This window comes from Mobula birostris, chromosome 12 (genome assembly GCF_030028105.1).
Source record: "Mobula birostris isolate sMobBir1 chromosome 12, sMobBir1.hap1, whole genome shotgun sequence".
NCBI lineage: Eukaryota > Metazoa > Chordata > Chondrichthyes > Myliobatiformes > Myliobatidae > Mobula > Mobula birostris.
The window spans coordinates 9,892,669-9,910,190 of NC_092381.1; the positions used below are offsets into that span (position 1 = coordinate 9,892,669).

At 43.5% G+C, this 17,522-nt stretch overlaps 1 protein-coding gene across 5 annotated transcripts in view; it reads right to left on the bottom strand.

The window, feature by feature from the left end:
• The window catches only part of adgrl2a (adhesion G protein-coupled receptor L2a), a 958,846-nt gene that overhangs the window by 502,150 nt on the left and 439,174 nt on the right, over positions 1-17,522 (bottom strand). Inside the window, exon 4 of one of the 5 annotated variants that reach the window (XM_072273297.1) lies at positions 3,268-3,348. The exons of the other annotated variants lie outside the window; for them this stretch is intronic. The gene's annotated coding sequence lies outside the window, so the exon portion shown is untranslated. The remainder of the gene's footprint in view (positions 1-3,267; positions 3,349-17,522) is intronic. 5 annotated transcript variants of the gene reach the window in all.

The window sequence follows — 17,522 nt, forward strand, 5'->3', positions numbered from 1 at the left end:
CTGACAGGAAGGCGGCAGTAACGTAGATAACCACAAGTTACAACAGTGGTGTGCAGAAGATTACCTCTGAATGCACAACATGTCAGACTTTGAAATGGATGGACTACAACAGCAGAAGACAAGGACCATACACTCAGAGGCCACTTTATTAGGTACAGGAGGGATCTAGCAAAGTGGTTACCGAGTGTAGGTTACATCAGAAGTATGTGCATATCCCTTCATAGATCTTTGATCACATTATTTAGAGACAAGTTCCTAACAATACACCTCAGATAGTGCAATCAGCTGACCTGCTGGAGGCAGCCTGATCTAACCAGTGAGGTGGACTGCTCCTGTTTATAATCTTGCCACAGAAGGTGCCAGTCAATGACCGGATTCAACTAATGAGAGTATCTGAGAGTATCACCACTTCCAATCGGGATTCACTGGGCTCTTTAGTTGTCAGGTAACTTATGTTCGACATCCCCACCATGCACAGACTGTTGGATACAGTGCACACAATACACACACACACACACACACACACACACACACACACACACACACACACGCACAGACACACACACCACAAACATACACATAGACACACACACCACAGACATACACACACACAGAGATACACAGATATAGAGAGAGACACACACACACACACACACACACACACACACACACACATACAGACATGACACACACACACACAGATACACAGACATAGACACACACACACAGATACACGGACATAGACACACACAGACACACACACACACACACACAGAGATACACAGACATAGACACACATGCACCACGAACATACACATACACACACACCACAGACATACACAGAGATACACAGATATAGACACACACACACATACACAGATACAGACATGACACACAGACACATACACACACACACACACACACCATATTCATACACAGACACACACAGATACACAGACATAGACACACACACACACACACACACACACACAGATACAGACATGACAAACAGACACCACAGACATACACACACACAGTCTCATGCACAGATACACATACACACACATACAGAGACACACACCACAAGCACATACACATGCAGACAGACACACATACACAGTCGTTCTCTCTGTTACAGACACACAAATACACATACACACAGATACAGAGTCACTCACATGCACATAGATCACAGTTGGTATATTGTGTACAGTTCTGGTCACCTCACTAAAGGAAGGATATGTAAGCTTTGGGAGGACGCAGAGGAGATTTACCCGGATGCTGCCTGGTTTATAACGGTATAGGACATAGAAGCAGAATGAGGCCATTTGGCTCATCAAATCTATTCTTCCACTCAATCATGCTGACTTATTATCCCTCTCAACCCCATTCTCCTACCTTCTCCCTTTAACCTTTGGCACCCTTACTAATCAAGAACCTATCAACGTCCACTTTAAATGCTGTACACACAAAGACTTGGCCTCCACGATCAATTCCACAGATTCACCACCCTCTGGCCAAAGAAAGTCCTCCTCATCTCTGTTCCAACTCTGTGCGGACCTTGAACATGATCCAATGTGCAGACGAATCTAGCACAGAACATCATTGCCATTTAAAAATACATCGCTTTTTTTAGCTTATTGCAGGAGTTAATTCAGACAAGACCAAGTGGCCCTTTAAGGTAAACTGCAAACTTTGCCTTATTTATTCCTAATTAATTAAATGGTCATGAAGAAGTTGCCCTTCAGTTGTCTTTTAAATTGTTTCCCTCTCACCCTAAATCTATGCCCCCTTGTTTTAGCCCCCTACCCTGGGGAAAAAATTCCACCATGGGACAGTCCCAAACCCAGCTGTGAAAGGAGAAGTGTTAGGCATGGGGTTAGCAACCCCATCCCATTAACAACCCAGAGCTACAGAAACACCAACAGAGGCTCCAAACACCTCATCCCGGAGAGAGGAAGGAACTTTGATGGGCTAAACTTGGGGACAAGTTGAAAGACTGGCCCATGACAGAGTGCTCTGGTGATGGGCCAAAGTAAGTAAATCAACAATACACACACAGTCTTTTATCATTTAAATGTTTATAACAACAGAAATAACACAGCAAGGTGAATACATACACAGATGCACCTATGTCCTCCTAGTGGCTCTTGAATCCTATTAAATGTGCTTTCATGGCAAGATATACTGAGACACAAGAGGGGAAAACTTTCCTTTTTTATATTGAAATCTGACTGATTTTTTTCCCAAAAAAAATTCTGTGGAGGTGTCAGAGGCAGGTTTTTTTTTCCACACAGGGAGTGGTGGGTGTGTGGAACGTGCTGGCAGTGGTGGTGGTAGAGACAGATACATTAGGAACATTTCAGAGAATCTTAGAGAAGCACATGGATGATAGAAAAATGCACAATTATGTAGGAGGAAATTCTCTTCCCAATATTTTACTTGTCGACACATCTGTAATTTTCTTTTAATGTTCTACTTTCCTCAATTCCTAATATGACGGGGCATAATTTTAAGGTTATTGGAGGAAAGTATCATGGGGTGGGGAATGTCTGAGTTTTTTACTCTGAATGTTTTTTTTACGCAGAGAGAGGTAGGTGCATGGAATACCCTGCAATATGTGATGGTAGAGACAAATACATTAGTGAATTATAAATTACTCTGAAATAGGTACATGGATGATAGAAAAATGGAGGGTTGTATGGGAGGGAAGGGAGTAAGTTATAAAGTCTGTACGACATTGTCAGCCAAAGGGTTAGTACTGTGCTGTAGTGTTCAATGTTTCCTGTTGCTTTTAGCGACTGGGATTCTGTCAGTCATTAAGATCTTTCTGGGATGTCTGTGGCATGTGTCCTTGCTGGAGGGGGAAGGTCAGATTAACAAGGACTGACGAGAACTGAGCTTGTCATGATACCAACCCTATCTCTCCCTTCCCCAATAAAGAGTCCAAAGTTCTGGCCCAGATGGCTGAAGGCAGCAAGCCAATCTTATCTGTAATTGATAGGCGTTTGGATATTAATGAAATCGTAGGATATGGGGTCAGAACAGTAAAGTGTCGCTGTGATAAAGGATAAGCCAATATCTTACTGAACGAGCAAGGAGGGATAAAGGGCCAAATACCCTGCTTCTACTTCTTATTTTTATCTTTTTATATTATTGTCTCATTCCCCAGTCCCTCAGGCTTACCCCATGGGGGTGGTTACAGTAGATACAATAGCAGTGTTAAGGAGGCTTTCAGATATAGCGCTGTGCAAAAGGCTAAGGTACCCGAGATATCTTATCTGGTTTCAGAGGGTATAGCTTCCACAGAGCCCTGATCTCCACATCATGGAGGCTGCTTGGGATTACCTAGAGAGACAGAAGCAAGCGAGACGGTCAAAGTCTGCAGAAGAACTGTGGCACGTTCTCCAAGATGCTTAGAACAACCTACCAGTCAATTTCCTTACAAAACAGCACAACAGTGTACCTAAAAGAATTGATGCAGTTTTAAAGGCAAATTTGATTTTTTTTTACTGCTTCCTGCTCTTTAGAGTAATTTTTTTGATACAGTATTCAGAAACTTTTCATTTCATTATTTTTGAAAGCATCTTCCTTTTACAGAATGTTTTTACATGTGCCAAAGATTTTTGCATGGTACTGTAGTCACACGAAGTTGGAGATTGGAGGCCTGATTGTCTTCAATTCTGGGGATCTGGGCCAGGGACAGGAGGCTGGAGGAGGCCTGATATCTCCATCTCTGGGAATGTGGGCCTCAGACAAGAGGCTGGAGGTGCAATTGTCTGCATATTTGAGAATCCAGAGCAAAGGACTGGAGATCCAGAGGTGGCCTGTCTTGGGGTTGGAGGCCTGTGTGTGTGAGGGAATGGGATGGTGGGAAAGGGGCTAGTTTTGCTCCTGTTGTCTTGTTCTTGTCCTATTGTTGTTGTTGTTTGTGTTGTTCTGCTGAGCATTGTGGGCATGCTACGTTGGCACCGGAACATCTGGCTGGCAACACTTGCAGGCTGCCCCCAGCACAACTTGGGTGCGTTGGTTGTTAGCGCAAAAGATGCATTTCACTGTATGCTTCGACGTGCATGTAATAAATCTGAATACGCACGCAAATTGGTAAATTGGTTTAATATTGTCCAATGTACCACGGTGCAGAGGTACAGTGAAAAAAATGACCCCCATATCATCCATACAGATCAATTCATGGATCATGGGCAGGCAAAAGAGATTTAGTTTAAGTTATCATCGTATTCAGCACAGACATGGTGGGCTGAATGGCTTGTTCCTGTACTGTACTGTTCTATGTTCTATAAGACCATAAGACATAGGAGCAGAATTAGGCCACTCAGCCCTTGAGTCTGCTCTGCTATTCCATCATGGCTGATCCTGATTCCACCAGCCCCATACACCTGCCTTATCCTTTGATGCCCTGACTGATCAGGAAATAATCAACTTCCAGCTTAAATATATGCATAGACTTGGCCTCCACTGCAGCCTGTGGCAGAGCATTCTACAGATTTATTACTCCACAGCTAAAAAAATTCCTCTTTACCTCCGTTCTAAAGGGTCGCCCCTCAATTTGAGGTTGTGCCCTCTAGTTCTGGATACCCCCACCATAGGCAACGTCTTCTCCACATCCATCCTATCTAATCCTTTCAACATTCGGTAGGTTTCAACGAGATCCCCACACATTCTTCTAAATTCCAGTGAGTACAGACCCAGAGCTGCCAAATTCTCCTCACATAGTTATACTTTATACTTTACTGTCGCCAAACAATTGGTACTAGAACATACAATCATCACAGCAATATTTGATTCTGCACTTCACACTCCCTGGATTACAAATATTAAATATTATAAATATTAAAAATAGTTAAAATCAGTAAATATTAAAAATTTAAATTATAAATCATAAATAGAAAATAGAAAAATGGGAAGTAAGGTAGTGCAAAAAAAGCGAGAGGCAGGTCCGGATATTTGGAGGGTACGGCCCAGATCCAGGTCAGGATCCATTCAGCAGTCTTATCACAGTTGGAAAGAAGCTGTTCCCAAATCTGGCCATACAAGTCTTCAAGCTCCTGAACCTTCTCCCGGAGGGAAGAGGGACGAAAAGTGTGTTGGCTGGGTGGGTCGTGTCCTTGATTATCCTGGCAGCACTGCTCCGACAGCGTGCGGTGTAAAGTGAGTCCACGGACGGAAGATTGGTTTGCGTGATGTGCTGCGCCGTGTTCACGATCTTCTGCAGCTTCTTTCGGTCTTGGACAGGACAACCTCCATACCAGGCTGTGATGCACCCTAGAAGAATGCTTTCTACGGTGCATCTATAAAAATTAGTGAGGGTTTTAGGGGACAGGCCAAATTTCTTTAGTTTTCTCAGGAAGTAAAGGCACTGGTGGGCCTTCTTGGCAGTGAACTCTGCTTGGTTGGACCAAGTCAGGTCATTTGTGATATTGACCCCGAGGAACTTAAAGCTTTTGACCTGTTCCACTTGCGCACCACCGATGTAAATTGGGTTGTGCGGTCCGCTACTCCTTCTGAAGTCAACAACCAATTCCTTGGTCTTGCTGACCTTCATTAGTTAACCTTCATTACCAGAATCATCCTTGTGAACCTCCTCTGAACTCATAATTTCTGAGATATGAGGCCCAAGACTGTTGACAATACTCCAAATATAGCCTGAATAGTGTCTTATATGTCTCCATCTTTGATATCTCTTTTTTCCCTTTTCAAGATTCTTTTGAAGACCCTGACCTGGAGTTACACTCTGACTTTGGTTCTTTGCGGGTATGGGAGCCGCTTTCAGGGCCTCACGACAGGCCACTTTTTGATATCCCAAGGGCGCGGCCTGGAAGACCAGCATGCCTTCAGGTTTCTGGAATTTTGTGGCTCTGGGGACGGGCTGATTCTAGGCAGGTGCCCCTGACAGAAGCATCACAGGAGAACACGGAATACCAGGAGCAGTGGGTTAGCTGCTGGGTTTGGGGGTGTTGTGTGTCCGGAGGCCTGAACCCTGAGGCCAACTCTCTGGGCTCAAAGCTCAGAAAGAGCGACGCAACATACTTTTCACATCGTAAATCAGTGAGTTGTTTGTTATGTCTCCCCTTAGTAAGGAGAGGAGAGCCTGTGGTATGTCGAATTACCAGGTGAACGAGTAGTCTTTGGGGTACTGAAAATCTATGTCTTTATTGATGCTTGCTGCATGCTTGAGTGTTCAGTGGAGGGCGCCGATGCTTTTTCGCTGGTGGGGGTGGGGAGGGGTTCATTTCCTTGCTGCTGCTTATACATTCTAATGCTTTAACTGTCATTCATTCTTTGGGGTACTCCCCAGCTTTCGTGGATGTTTGTGAAGAGAGAGAATTTCAGGATGTATATTGTATACATTTCTCTGACATTAAATGTACCTATTGAAACCTATTAGAAAGGCTTAGCATTATCTCCTTGAAATAAATGACAACATTTGATTTGCCTTCTTTACCACAGACTCAATCTGTAAAGTAACCTTCTGGGAGTTTTGCACAAGGACTCTTAAGTCCCCCATGCATCTCTGATGTTTGAACCTTCTCCCCAATTAGATAATAGATATTGTTCCTTTTTACCAAAATGCATTATCATACATTTCTCAATACTATATTCCATCTGCCACTTTTTTGCCCATTCTTCCAATTTGTTTGTCCTGTTGCAATTGCATTCCTTCCTCAGCACTACCTATGCCTCCACCTATCTCTGTATCATCCGCAAACTTTGCCACAAAGCTATCAATTCCATTATCCAAATCATTGGCCATGTGAAAAGCAGCAGTCCCAATACTGACTCCTGAGGAACACCACTAGTCACTGGCAGCCAACCAGAAAAGGACCCTTTTATTCCCACTCACTGGCTCCTACCTGTCAGCTATTCTCCTGTTCATCCTAGTATCTTTCCTGTAATGCCATAAGATTTTATCTTGTTAAGCAGCCCCATATGAAGCACTTTATCAAATGCCTTCTGAAAATCTAGGTATATGACATCCACTACCTCTCCTTTGTCCACCCTGCTGTTATTTCCTCAAAGAATTCTAACGGATTTGTCAGGCAAATTTCCCTTTACAGAAACCATGCTGACTGACTTATTTTGTCATTAGTCTCCAAGCACCTTGAAACCTCATCCTTAATAATAGACTCCAACACTTTCCCAAACACTGAGATTCGGCTACCTGGCCTATAATTTCATTTTTTTGCCTTCCTCCCTTCTTAAAGAGTGGAGTGACATTTGCAATCTTCTAGTCCCCTGGGACTATGCCAGAATCAAGTGATTCTTGAAAGATCATGACCAATGCATCCATTATCTCTTCAACAACCCCTCTCAAGACTCTGGGATGTAGTCCATCTGGCCCTGGTGACTTATTCACCTTAAGACCTTTGAGTTTGCCTAGCACTTTTTCTTTGTAATAGCAATGACACTCACAGACCTCTGGCGCACTGCTAGTGTCTTCCACAGTGAAGGCAGATGCAAGGTACCCATTGGGTTCATCTGCCATTTCTTTGGCCCCCATTACTACCTCACCAGCATCATCTTCCTGTGCTCCAATATCAACTCTCACCTCCCTTTTATTCTTTATATGACTGAAAAAACTTTCGGTATCCTGCTTTATATTATTGGCTAGTCTGCCCTCATATTTCATCTTTTCCTTCTTATAGCTTTTTATGTTGCCTTTTGTTGGATTTTAAAAGCTTCCTAATCATCCACCTTTCCACTCACTTTTGCTACCTGATATGCCCTTTCCTTGGCTTTTATGCAGTCCTTAACTTCTTTGTCAGAAATGGTTACCTACCTTGTCATCTGTGAGACATATCTATCTATTGCCTTGTGAACTATTCCCAGAAACTTCAACCATCTCTGCTCTGCCATCATCCCCCCAGTATCCCCCTCCAATCCACCTGGGCAAGCTCCTCTCTCATGACTCTATAATTCCCCTTATTCCCTGTATAAGGCCAGACCTTAACATTTCTCAGGACAGATGCTAGTTTTCATTAACTTTGCACCAGAATTTCGCACAATTGGGAAAGACTTGGAACTTTAACCCCCCCGTGGACTTCAGATTTTTACAGATGTACCATGGAGAGCATTCTGACTGGTTGCATCACCATCTGGCGTGGAGACTCCTATGCGCAGGATTGGAAAAAGTTGCAGAGGGTAGTAAACTCACCCAGGACGTGCGCTCTTCTCTTTGCTATCATCAGGAAGGAGGTACAGGAACTTGAAGACACACACTCAATGTTTTAGAAATGGCTCCTTCCCCTCTGCCATCAGATTTCTGAATGGACAATGAAGCCGTGAACACCATCTCACGATTTTGCAATATTTTTCTTCTTTTATATTTCTTAATGTAACATTTTTATTTTAATAAATTAATATTGCAAATTAATTACAAACTATTATAATTTTGTTAAGCATTGCACTGTTCTCCTCCTGCGAACCAACAAATTTCATGACATATGCCTGTGGTAATAAACCTGATTCTGATTCTGAACGTGTGTCTCTTCTTCAAACCAGTTGTCTTCCACTGGCCCCAGACGTAGTGTAACAGTTACAGTACCACTGATTGGGGTTTGATTCCTGTCACTGTCTGTAAGGAGTTTGTACATTCTCCCCATGACTGTGTGGGTTTCTGCCAACATTCCAAAGACATAGGAGTTAGTACAGGCTAGTAAGTTGTGGACATGCTATGTTGGTACCAGAAGCACATCGATACTTGTGGGCTGCCCCCAGCACGTCCTCAGACTGTGTTGGTTATTGATACAAATGATGCATTCCACTGTACATCTTGATGTTTCAATGCATGTGACGAATAATGCTCTTTCCATAGAGAGCATTCCATCCAGATGCATCACAGCTTGGCATGGCAACTGATCTGCTAGGCAAACATTGACTGAAGTTCAGCCAGGAGCACCATCTTACAGCTGAATTTAAACCTGAGCCCTATCTGTCTCCTGAGACCGATAGGAGTAATTTCACAGCAATTTCTTACAGAATGTCTGGGGGTGCCTTTCCCAAGCTTAACACACTCCCAACATTACTCGGAAGAATTCTTCAGTCATTATCCTACAGCTGAGGAAGTCTAGTGAACACAAACCGCCTCCCACATGTACGTAATTGGCTGCAAAGTATCTGACGAAGTGTCATGTTTGGGAAATGCATTATTTCTTCAAATATAAGCAATAACACTGTCAGTTTATAGTCATAGAGTCACAGAGCAATAGTTGAAAGTCCTTTTACACCGAAGTTGTTCCCATACACCTTGGGGACCTGGGGTGGAAGCTGCTGCATAGAGCGATGGCCTGTAATACGTTTCTTAGTTTGTACACAGATCTTCCAGCTGCATATCGCTTTTGTGGGCTGGAGGAGACTGTGTATCACATGTACATGGAGTGTACGAGGCTGTAGCCCCCTTTTGCATATCTGCAAAGGCTGCTCCTTGCGTTTTGGCTGCATTTTAGGCTCACCCTATTTATATAAGGAGGGATGGGGCTGTCCTTGGGAACTTGCTCCTGGGGCTAGCTCAAACAGCTATCCGTGGGTTCTGGAAGCGGGTGGTAGAGGCACTGCCTGGCAGTGATACTTTATACTTTATTGTCGCCAAACAATTGGTACTAGAATGTACAATCATCACAGCGATATTTGATTCTGCGCTTCCCAGTCCCTGGATTACAAATATTAAATATTAAAAATAGTTAAAATTAGTAAATATTAAAAACAAATTATAAATCATAAATAGAAAATAGAAAAATGGGAAGTAAGGTAGTGCAAAAAAACCGAGAGGCAGGTCCGGATATTTGGAGGGTACGGCCCAGATCGGGGTCAGGATCCGTTCAGCAGTCTTATCACAGTTGTAAAGAAGCTGTTCCTGTGATTAGGGGGTACGTAACCACCGAGAGGGAGCACATGTTGCCTATGGCAACCAAAGTGGCATCCCGGGACTGAAGGGCTCCACAGTGGATAAGCACATCACCAATAGAGGTAGGAACATTTTAGTTTATTTTGATTTGTCTGATAATTGTGTTAGTCACTGTTTTGTGTTTATGCTTGTGGTATTGCATCATTGTGTTTGCCAAAAAGACATTCTGTTACAAGAAAACAGAGCAATACACCAAGGAAACAGGCCCATTGGCCCAACCAGTCCTTGTCCATAAGACCAAGATGCCAATCCAACCTCATCCCAGTTGTCTGCTTTTGACCTTCTAAGCCTTTACTATCCATGTCCCGTTGTCTGCAAAGTTCAAAGTTAAATGCCGCTGTCGTACCTGCCTCAACCACTTCCTCTGGCAGCTCCTTCTACATACCTCACCAACCTCAGTGCGCCATGACTGAATGGCGGAGTAGACGCAATGGGCCGAATAAGGTTACTTCTATGTATTATAGTCTTATGGGAAAGATACCCCTCAGGTCCCCTTTAAATCATTTCCCTCTCACCCTAATTAGATGCCCCCTAGCTAATGTCCCCTACCCTGGGGAAAATACTCTGCCATGGATAGGCCCAAGCCTCGCTGTGAAAGGAGGTGGGTTGGGTATGCAGACATCCTACCTCTCCCGGAAGTTCCGGGAGCCTCCCGCCTATGAATAGTGGCTCCCTGATGCCCGCAAATTATACACAATATCACGGAAATCAACTTTTTTGAGAGGCAGTGAGAGAAAGCAAGAGAGAGCGCGAGAGCGACCATGAGAGAGCGCGAGCACGAGAGAGACAGCGAGAGCGCGCCATGGCAGACTGTTCCAAAAAAATATAAAACATACGTCACCCCAGACTACACTAAAGTGTACCCCTGCCTAATAGGGGTCAAAAATAATGACAGTGTTGCTCGCTGCACTGTTTGCAACAGTGACTTTTCTATTGCCCATGGTGGGTTAAGACTGTAAAAGACATGTTGAGGTGAGTTTAACAGGTGTCATTCGTAGCTAACGTTATTTAAACTAGCTGGCCAGCTGCTAAGGAGCTACTCTATTGCAGACATCTCACCTCTCCCGGGAGTCTCCCGCAAATTGATGGCGCTACCTCCCTGAAATGAGTTTTTGCAGGGTGGGATGTCTGGGTATGGGGTTATCAACCCCATCCCGTGACAGCCCACAGCTGCAGAGGCAGCAACAGAAGCCCCGGCATCCTTGTCCCTAGAACAGGAAGGATCTTTGAAGATGTGCTATGCCTGGGACAGTTTGAAGGACAGGCCCAGGACAGTGGACTCTGGCCCGCTGCTGTCGATGGCCTAAAGAAGGAGAAGAACCCTGGGGAAAAGTGCTATTGTCCAGCTTGCCTGCGTCACTTTCTTTTTGCAATTTATTTAGAGGTACAGTTGGAACAGGCCCTTCTAGCCTACCGAACCACCACTTTAACCCTTTAACCGTAGTCTCATTACAGGACAATTTATAATGCCCAACTAACCTACTGATTGGTACATCTTTAGATTGCGGGAGGAAGCCAGAGCACTCAGAGAAAACTCTCTTACAGAGGACAGCGGAATTGAACTCTGAACTCTGATGCCCTGGGCGGTAACAGAGTTGCGCTAACCGCTAAGCTACTGTGGCACCCCCAAATGCCAGTTTGAAACCAACAGCATTAGGAGCACCACAGTGGCTCCGGGAAGCATTCTATACAAATCCACATCTGCAAACAGAGGACACAGATAAGGATAAGAAGTTTGCATCATATCATCGTCTCCAAGGCTGGCTATATATTTCATGACTGACTGTATTGCAGTAACTCACTGCTCATGAATCCCGCCCACTCAGCAGCTGATAAACTCAAGGCTGTTCTGTTTGTTGAATGGACTTTACAGAACCCATTTATCCGACACAAAAACCTCCCTCAACCATCAGTCAGCAACTTTAAATTCAGCGTTATCATTTCAGAGTTGTCACTCAACTTCACTCACCCCAACACTGGACTGTTCCCACAACCTATAGACACACTTTCAGGGACCCTACAATTTCATGTTCTCAATATTTATTGTTTATTTATTTAATATTATTGTTTTTGTTTTATACTTTTTTGTAATTGCACAGTTTTTTGTCTTTGCACAGTGGTTGTCAGTCTTTGTGTGCAGTTTTTTTATTGATTTTATTGTGTTTCATTGTACTTACTGTGAATGCCAGCAAGAAAATGAATCTCAGACTAGTATTAGGTGACATATATATATTTTGATTTCTGGTGGCTAGATCAGACAAAGCAAAGGATGGATACCTTATTTTAAAATGTTAATTTTTAAAACATTTATTCATCTTTTGGAATCTTGACATTACCTGGCAAGACCAGTCTAACTGCAGAACAGAGAGACTGAGGGCTACAGGTATATAGTTTTCTGAAAGTATATGGGTACACAGGGGGACATAGAGGCTATTTAACACACTTCCCTTCACTGGTCAGGGTTTTGAGTACAAGACAAGGGTGAATTAGAGGGTATTGGGCATGTTTCCCTTCACTGGTCAGGGTTTTGAATACAAGAGTTGGGACATCATGGTACAACTGTTCACAGATACAGTTATACACAGATGTAAATATTAAGGTCAGCATAGATAACTTCACTCACCACAGTAATGAACTGATCCAGCAACTTTCAAGGCCTCTTCAACTCATGTTCTGAATTTTATTTACCTATTAATTAAAATATTTATTTATTTATTTGTTAGTCATTCAACCATCAGGCTCTTGAACCAAAGGGGCTAACCACTCAATTTCACTTGCCCCATCACTGAAATATTCTCACAACCTATGGACTAACTTTCAAGAACCCTTTGTCTTATATTCTTGATAGTTCTTCATTATTTATTTGGTATTGCAAAGTTTGTTGTCTTTTGCACACTGTTTGAATGCCCAAGTTGATTTTATCATGGTTATTATTCTATTATGAATTTATTGAGTATGCCCACAAGAAAATGAATCTCAGATTGTTTATGGTCACATATATTTGCTGCCCTCTGACTCTTCGGCCATGTGCTCACCAAGGCCTGCTACTTCTTCCTCCCCTCTGACTTCTCATCGTTTTCTCCAGTCCTGATGAAGGGTTTTGGCCTGAAACATCAACTGTCTACTCTTTTCCATAGATGCTGCCTGGCCTGCTGAGTTCCTCCAACATTTTGTGTGTGCTACATGGTCACATATATCTATTTTGATAATAAATTTAGTTTGAACATGGTTTGTCTTCTTTTGCACATTGGCTGTTTGTCAGTCTTTGTGTGTAGTTTTTCATTGATCCTATCTATCGCAATTCTTTGTTCTACTGTGAGTGTCTGCACGGAACTGAATCTCAGTGTAGGTTAAGGTGACTTAGACATACATTGATAATAAACTTATTTTGAACTTTGCAGGCCACACTTGCTTACAGTATTGTGTACGGTTCTGGTCACCCAGCTTCAGAAAGGATAGGGTACAGGAAAGATTCACAAGGATGTTACCGGGACTGGAGGCCTTAAGGCTGGACAGACTGAAACTTTTGTCCTTGAAGCAAGAGACTGAACAGTGACCTTATGTATTTAGTTAGACTTATTGAGTTACTGCGCAGAATTAGACCCTTCTGGCCCTCTGAGTCACGTTGTTCAGCAATTCTCTGATTTAATCCTAGCCTAATTACTATGACCAATTAACCTACCAACCGGTACACCTTTGGACTGTGGGAAGAAACTGGAGCACCCAGGGGAAACCCAAGTGATCATGGGAGAATGTACAAAACTCCTTACATGTAGTGGTGGGAAATGAACCCAGGTCACTTGCATTGTAAAACGATGTGCTAACCATGCCATTTATGAAGTCAGGAGAGGAGGAGAGTTGACTTTTCCTGAGGGGAAGGGAGTCTAAAATTAAAAGGTGTTGGGTAAAGGTGATAGGGCAAAAATTTGGAAGGGACGTGAGGGGCAACTTTAATCATGCAGAGTTGTGTGTACATGAAACACGCTGCCAGAGAAAAGCCGGGGAGGCAGGTACAATTACAAAGTCTAAACAGCAGTTAGACAGGTACGTGGGTAGAAAAGGCCAAGAGGGATATGGACCAAATGCAGTCAAGTAGGACTAGTTCAGACAGATATCGTGGTTGGCATAGATGAGTTTGAGACAAGCTGTTCAGCACTATGACACGGGTACTACGGTAATGTAGCGGTTAGTGTGATGCTATGACAGCTTGGGGCATAGGAGTTTGGAGTTCACTTCCAGCATGTTCTGTAAGCATGTCTGTACGTTCCTTCCTGTTTGTGCCTGGGTTTTCTGCAGGTGCTCCAGTTCCCTCCCACAATCCAAAGGTGTACCAATTACTGGTCAGTAGGTTAATTCTTTCATTCATTCAGGCATTTTGCAGCATGTCGTATGACATGGGTGATTATGGTCTTGACCATGATTGTTCTTAGCAAATTTTTCTATGTAAGTGGTTTGCCACTGCCTTCTTCTGGGCACTGTTTTTACAAGGCAGGTGACCCCAGCCATTACCAATACTCTTCAGAGATTGTATCTTGAAATAAAATAAACAATTGCCCTTTATGAAGTGGTGGTGAATGAACATCTGGAATGGTGCAGACATTTGGGTGAAAGTTCTGTCATGGTGTTTTGGTATTGCTACCAGATGTGGACAGAACAGCAGCGAAGGAGCTGTGATAAGTTTCATAAACACAAGAGATTCGGCAGATTCTGGAAATCTTGAGCAACACACACACACAATTCAAAATTCATCTCTCATGCTTGCTGACTGTCATTTCCAGCACATAAGTACACAGGGGAACAAAATAATAGTTACTCTGGATCCAAACTATCATTAAAAGAAAGACAATAAAGAAAACAATGATTAAAAACACAATAAATATAAATACATAAAATAGCTTATATACCAGGACTGACTGTATGTCCATTAATTAACACTAGGCACAGGAGAGGCTGTACACAAATGATAAAGTCGAGCCAGACTTATTGCTGTTTCACTATACATACGTATACCGTCAAACGAGCCAATGTTTCTTTGGACCAAGATGTAAAGCACAGTAGTACACAAATCACACAATAACTTCGGAAAGCAAGAATAACATCTACAAATTAGTTACACATAAATAAAGTGAATAAGTTAAATATTGTAGAGGACAGAACAGATTAACCGGTGACACTTTGACTGCGATGCAGCAGGGAAGAAACTGTTTCCCATCCTGACTGTTCTTGTTTTTATGCAGGAGTCTCCTGCCTGGTGGTAGAAAAAGAGGATGCTGGGTGGATGGGTGGGATCCTTGATAACACTAAGGGCCCTGTGTACACAGTACTCCTGATAAGTGATCCCAGTGTATGGTAGGGAGACCCCTATGATTCTCTCAGCCATTCTCAGAGTCCTTTGTTGAGACTTCCAGTCTGGTGCTCGGCTGCTCTCACACCAGAGGGAGACGCAACTTGTCAGGACACTCTCTATAGTGCTCCTATAAAACACAGTTAAGGTGGGAGGGGGTGGAGAAGGAGCCTCTCTTGTCTAAATCTACATAGGAAGTGAAGGCACTTTCAGGGAGGTAATATTGAGGGACCAGGTGATATGAGCTCCCAGGAAGCTGGTGCACTTAACTCTCTCTATGGATGAGCCATGTATGTACAGAGGAGTATGGCTCATCTGCACCTTCCTAAAGCACACAATCATTTTCTTGGCCTTCTCCACGTTCAGAAATAGGGTTTTCTTCTCACATCAGTCCATCAGCCGCTCCACTTCCTCTCTGTGCTCCAATTCGCCATCGTTGTTGATAAGGCTGTTGTGTCATCCACAACCCTGACAACACGGTTTGAGCTGAGTCCTGTGACAGGGTCATGTATCAGCAGTGGGCTGAGCACACAACCCTGGGGCCCGCCCATGCTCAGCATGATCAGCTGGAAGCTCGGGCACACTAACACCAGCACATTGGAGGAGGCCGACATGAACAGCATTTCCACCATGACGAAGCAAAACAAACTCTGATGGATAAGTCATGTCACCTGGATGCCTAACTCACCTCTCCACAAGAGGATCCTTTACTTCTGGTTGGAACAAGGTCAGCTCTGGTAGGCAAAGGAGATGCTTCAAATATATCATCAAAATCATCCCGAAGAATTTCACCATTAGATTCAAAGATTCAAGATTCAAAAATCTTTATTGTCATTCTAACCATACATCAGCTCTGCAGGGCAGAATGAGACAGCGTTTCCCAGGAGCAGTGCAATCATAACAAACGCAACACTAAATAATAAACATAACAATAAATAGTAAAACACAACAGCCACACATCAGTTATAAGTGTCCAGTGCAAGTTAAAAGTGTCCAAAGCAGAGTCAGGTGGAGCAGCTATTTAGCAGTCTGACTGCCTGTGGGAGGAAGCTGTTTAGTAGCCTTGTGGTTTTAGTTTTGATGCTCCTGTAACGTTTGCCTGATGGCAGAAGAACAAACAGTTCATGGAGAGGGTGTGAGGGGTCTTTAATGATGTACCGTGTCTTCTGGAGGCATCGACTCTGAAAGCGGTCTTGGACAGAAGGTAGGGAGACCCCAATAACCTCCTCTGCTCCCCTAACCACCCTCTGCAAGGCTTTTTTGTCGACAGCACTGCAGCTGGAGTACCAGGTTGTGATGCAAAAGGTCAGCACACTCTCAACCACGCCTCTGTAGAATGTAGTTAAGATGTTAGTGGGGAGTGATGCTTGTTTAAGCTTCCTCAGAAAGTGCAATCTCTGCTGGGCCCGTTTCACAATCCCAGTGGTGTTCCTGGACCAGGTGATTTTACATCTAAAATCTGGGAAGACACTGCAGTCAATAGATACATCTGGAGGAGATCCGTTCAAGAGAGAGCTGTGCTACATGAGAATGACCTCCACTGTGTCACAGAGAACAAGCGGCAACTGTGAAAGGAGAGACTAAACAACCAAAAGATCCAGACACTAACCACAGTCACACGTTCTCATTCACAATGCACCAGAATATAGTCAGTAGCCACTTTGGTAGGTACACCTACACACCTACTCATTAAGGCAAATATTTAATCAGCCAATCATGCGATAGGAACTCAATTCATAAAAGCATACAAACATGGGCAAGAGGCCCAGTTGTTTTTCCGACCAAACATCAGCACGGGGAAGAAATGTGACCTAAGTAACTTTGACTGTGGAATAATTATTGGTGCCACACAAGGCAGCTTGAGTATCTCCTGGGATTTTCATGCACAACAGCCTCTAGAGTTTACAGAGAATAGTAGGAAAAAAATCCCAGTGAAACAAAGAAAAATAGCAGTGAGTGGCAGTTCTGTGGGTGACATTGCCTTGTTATTGAGAGAGGTCAGAGAACTGGTTCAAGCTGACAGAAAGGCAACAGTAACTTAAATAATTACGCATTACAACAGTGGTGTGTGAAAGAGCATCTCTGAATGCACAACACATCAAAACTTGAAGCGGATGGGCTACAGCAGCAGAAATCCACACACACACACACACACACACTCAGTAGCCACTTTCTTAAGTACAGGAGGAACGCAATAATGTGACCATTGAGTGTACGTGGATCCTGGATCGGCCTCTACAACCACCTGGGAACCTA